Source organism: Bombina bombina, chromosome 9, assembly GCF_027579735.1.
Source record: "Bombina bombina isolate aBomBom1 chromosome 9, aBomBom1.pri, whole genome shotgun sequence".
Taxonomy (NCBI): Eukaryota; Metazoa; Chordata; class Amphibia; order Anura; family Bombinatoridae; genus Bombina; species Bombina bombina.
The window spans coordinates 67892629-67897743 of NC_069507.1; positions in this window are offsets into that span (position 1 = coordinate 67892629).

Here is a 5115-nt window from a genome sequence, read left to right on the forward strand (position 1 = left end):
CACAACCCTATGAAATATATACAGTGTATATATATATATATATAATAGGTAAAAGGCGGCACTCACTGGTCCTTCCAAAGTGTACTTTATTTGAACAAAGTGATGTTTTGGGGACACACTCCCCTTCCTCAGACAAGCAAACACTTGTCTGAGGAAGGGGAGTGTGTCCCCGAAACGTCACTTTGTTCAAATAAAGTACACTTTGGAAGGGCCAGTGAGTGCCACCTTTTACCTATTATATTTAACCGTTGGCACCCTGGCAGTTGCTATCGTGGTGAGAGTGCTCTTTTTTGGAACTATATACTGTATATATATATATATATATATATATATATATATATATATTTATATATATATATGTATGCCCTTTAAGTGTTAGCTTCAGAGATTGAGAAAAAATAGTAAGACTTAGGATTGTATTTCCACTCCATTCCTCAGGGCACACAAGCAGGCCAGATATTCATGATATTTGAACTAGGTGAAATAATCAGCTGATGGGTGAAACCATAGTTACTGATCAGCTGATTATTTCACCTGTGTTCTCGTTCAGATATCATGAAAATATGACCTCATGGTGTGCCCTATGATCCTAAGCCTCACAAAGACCACGGCTAATCAAAATCTTTTGTCTCGCAACAAAATTTATGGCTGTGGTATATAACTTAACTCATTTGGAGGTTAGTTAAAACCCACACTGAATGGGCATCAACCGACTGACGTTTGGAAAACAAGGCTGTACTTGGAAAGCTATAAGTGAGCTCAAGAAGAACTTGTCAAATGTCAGACTTTGCAAATTGCAATAAGTACTATTAATTTATTTCAGTGACACTAATCTATGTTTATTGAGCTAGAGGAATACATTGAGAACACATTTGGGGCTTTATAGTTGAAGTTGAACTGTGGGTTCTTAACAAAACATTGCTAATTGCTAACTTTATAAATAATTTTATTGTAACAATGAAATGTTTGCATACAGTATTATTCTCACTTTTGTCATATCACTTTGTTTTTTAGTAAAAATATATTCATCATAACTGCATGAAGCCATGAAATCCACCACAGAAGGAAATAAATGTATGGTTCACTTTTCAGATTAGTTCCACCTCAGTAGGGAAGAGCTGGTAACTTTTGCCCTGAGAGATAATCACATTATACAAAACCATGATCCAGTGAACAACCAAGCTTCTGGGTGCCCCTTTTCTCTTCAATGACTACCCCCTCATGAACACTAAGGGAACTTTCAAGTATTAAACATAAATAAAGTGTTTGATTATTATTATTATTATCATTTATTTGTATAGTGCCACCAAATTCCGTAGCGCTGGGTACAATGATAGGGATATACAATGACAACATTTCGATAAAAATACAAAACATAAAACTAAACAAATCTGGTACAGGAGGAAGAGGGCCCTGCTCCGGAGAGCTCACAGTCTACAGGTTTAGGGTGATTAACATACACGTTTTTTTTCGTGATTCAGATAGAGCAAACAATTTTTAAAACGTTTTTAATTTACTTCTATTATAAAATTTACTTAGTTCTTATGCTATTCTTTGTTGGAGAGATATCTAGATACCATTTTCAAAATGTGCACAGTAGTTTTATATGCACACTTTCTGAGGTAACAGCTGCTACTGAGCATGTGCAAGAGTTCACAGTATATACCAGTATGTTTTTTTGTTTTTTTGTAATTGGCTGATGACTGTCACTTGATACATGGGAAGGGAAAATTGAAGTATCATTGAAATGTGCCATAAAAAAAATTTGACTAATCATTTGAAATTCCGATTATTTTTGCTTTGTTTTTTTATTATAGATTTGTTGATTATGCAATTCCACTGTATTCAATGGTCCTTTAAAATATTTTACTTAAAGGGACATTTCAGCAGCAGTATTTAAGCCTGTTTATAATTTTTTTGCTGGTAAAGTGTGAAGTAAAATCTTTTTTAAACATAATTTAAACTAAATCAGTTTTATCAGTTGTGTACTTTGTACTAATTGGCTGATTCTTACAATAAAACATTTGTACATATCAGCCAATCAGCATCAATAGGATATGGGTCTTAGCTAAAATGAGGCCTGACAAATTATATCTGTTATCATTCAGGTATACTGATTATATTATGCAGTTTTTATGGTAGTATAACATAACTATTAGCATTTAGTGGTGCTTTGGAAGGGGTGTTGTTACACCCCTGAGTAGGATGTATGGATCAGCCTTTTCTTCACATTTTCTACTTTAAAAAAAAAAACACTCTACATAATAATTCTGTTCTTCCTTTCATATGGATGATAAAACATGTTGAAGTGCAATGTCCTTAAAGGATCAGTCAAGACAGTAGATTTGCATAATCAACAAATGCAAGATAACAAGACAATGCAATAGCACTTAGTCTGAACTTCAAATGAGTAGTAGATTTTTTTTCTAACAATTTTAAAAGTTATGTCTTTTTCCACTTCCCCTGTACCACATGATGTGACAGCCATCAGCCAATCACAAATGCACACACATACCATGTGACAGCAATCAGCCATTCACAAATGCATACAGGCTTATTCTTGCACATGCTCAGAAGACGCTGGTGACTCAAAAAGTTTAAATATAAAAAGACTGTGCACATTTTGTTAATGGAAGCAAATGGGAAAGTTGTTTAAAATTGCATGCTCTATCTGAATAATGAAAGTTTAATTTTGATTGATTGTCCCTTTAATCTTTTTGTGAAAAACTATCTTATGAATATACATTAATTAAGAATCAGGTCTTCCATAGTTTCTTTAAACCCAACTAGTTTGTGGTTGTATACTATATGTATGTATGTATATACAGTACATATATATATATATATATGTGTGTGTGTGTGTTACGGGTAAAGTCAATTGTCCGGGTAATCCTAGGATTACCCGGGTAAAACTGACATAACGCCAAAGGCTGTTGGTAAAGCCTGATGTAAGATCATACATCGGGCTTTACCCGGGTAATCCTAGGATTACCCAAACGCTTCTGGATAAAGTCCATCTACACTATTTTTTTGCCTCTGTCTGGCATCCACCCCAAGTGAAAGGTTTTGCCCCCCTTGCACCCCCAAGGCAGAGGCAAAAATAATAGTGAAGATGGGGAATTACAGCGCATTGTATATATGTTTGATGCAGTGATTTGCAAGAACTATTGTCTTCAAAGGACGAAAATAGTGCTGTGATTATCTTTATCCAGAAGCGTTTGGGTAATCCTAGGATTACCTGGGTAAAGCCCGATGTATGATCTTACATCGGGCTTTACTCACAACCGCTGGGTAATGTCAGTTTTACCCGGGTAATACTAGAATTACCCGATATCTGACTTTACCCGTAACATATATATATAGTTTCGATCATGCGTACATATAGGTTGTTATGTGACTTTGTAAATGCAGATTGGTGATATTGTTCATTTTTCAGCCATCTAAAGAATATAAAATCTGTGCATTCAAAATTTGGGGGAGCTGCCAAACAGCCGATAAATGTTAAACAAAAATACAAAAGGGACCTTTACATTTGTGATCTGACTATGAGACCTCAGTGAGTGAGACACAAACAATAGAGTTCTTGTTATTTTTCCTATGGGATCCAGAGCTGGAAAAGTGTAGAAAAATCATCACTTCTCTGTAGCAAGGATCAACACTTCCAATACAGCCGGCACCTGCAAATGCGCGGGGATGAATGGGATGAAGATCCCATAAATGATGATGAAGATGACAACATGGGTTATAAACGAGGTGCAGCCGTGTGTAGGAAACATATATGTTTGGAGCCAATCAGAGATAAGTATCACATTTAGCAGTTCAGCTGCCAGAATGTTACTACTTGGGCTGATTCCCCAAGTCATTAAATGACCACCAAGGATGTATAGGGAAAAAGTCTACTTATCTCATGAGTAGTTGCTTTATAAATGGAACTATAATGTGGGAATTTGTAAAAGAAATGAGAAGAAAGAAAACAGGCATGAAAAGAAAGGAAGAGAATAATTTATCAGAAAAAAATGGCTAATTTTCCTGTTATGTGCAGTATCTGCTTATTTTCTTGTTTAAATGGAAGTCAACAAGTTATAGAACTGAGTAGTAGAGAATATTGGTGACCAATATTTTTTTTTAAATGGACACTGAACCCAAATTTTTTCTTTTGGGATTCAGATAGAGCAAGCAATTTTAAGCAACTTTCTAATTTACTCCTATTATCAAATTGTCTTCATTCTCTTGGTATCTTTATTTGAAATGCAAGAATGTAAGTTTAGATGCCGGCCCATTTTTGGTGAACAACCTGGGTTTTTCTTGCTGATTGGTGGATAAATTCATCAACCAATAAACAAGTGCTTTCCATGGTTCTGAACCAAAAAAATAGCTTAGATGCCTTCTTTTTTAAATAAAAAAAGCAAGAGAACGAAGAAAATCTGATAATAGGAGTAAATTAGAAAGTTGCTTAAAATTGCATTCTCTTACTGATGTACGAAAGAAAAAATTTGGCTTAGTGTCCCTTTAATTCTCTTGATATAATTTGTTCAAAAACATATCTAAATAGGCACAGTAGCTGCTAATTGGTGGCTGCAGATAGATGTCTCATGTGATTGTCTCATCCATGTGCATTGCTATTTCTTCAACAAAGGATAGCTAAAGAATGAAGCAGATTAAATAATAGAAGTAAATTGGAATGTTGTTTAAAATTGTATCTACCTGAATCATGAAAGAGAAATTTGGGGTTTCATGTCCCTAGATATTAAACAGTAAATCTAAGCTAGATATAATGTATTCAAAGCAAAGATAAGTCTTAGAATATTATGTAGAGGTATTTTTATAATTATATTAGTTGTTTAAATATTGATGATAAAAGTTTAAAGGTTTAGATTCTATAAAGTACTCTAGTTTATATAAAGTAATGAGTTTTGAACTAGTTTTATTTCTGCTGAGAGCAATTGGGGAAGGATATAAATCAGGCACTAAAAAAAATTGTGCAAATAAGGCTATGTGGAAAACCTGTTAGATAATATTGTGTTCCACACATCCTGGTTTGGACAGTCTCTTTTGTTTGCCTGTTTTATATCTGTCCCTAATTGTATTCAGCAGTAGAGTGAGATAATGGGAAAC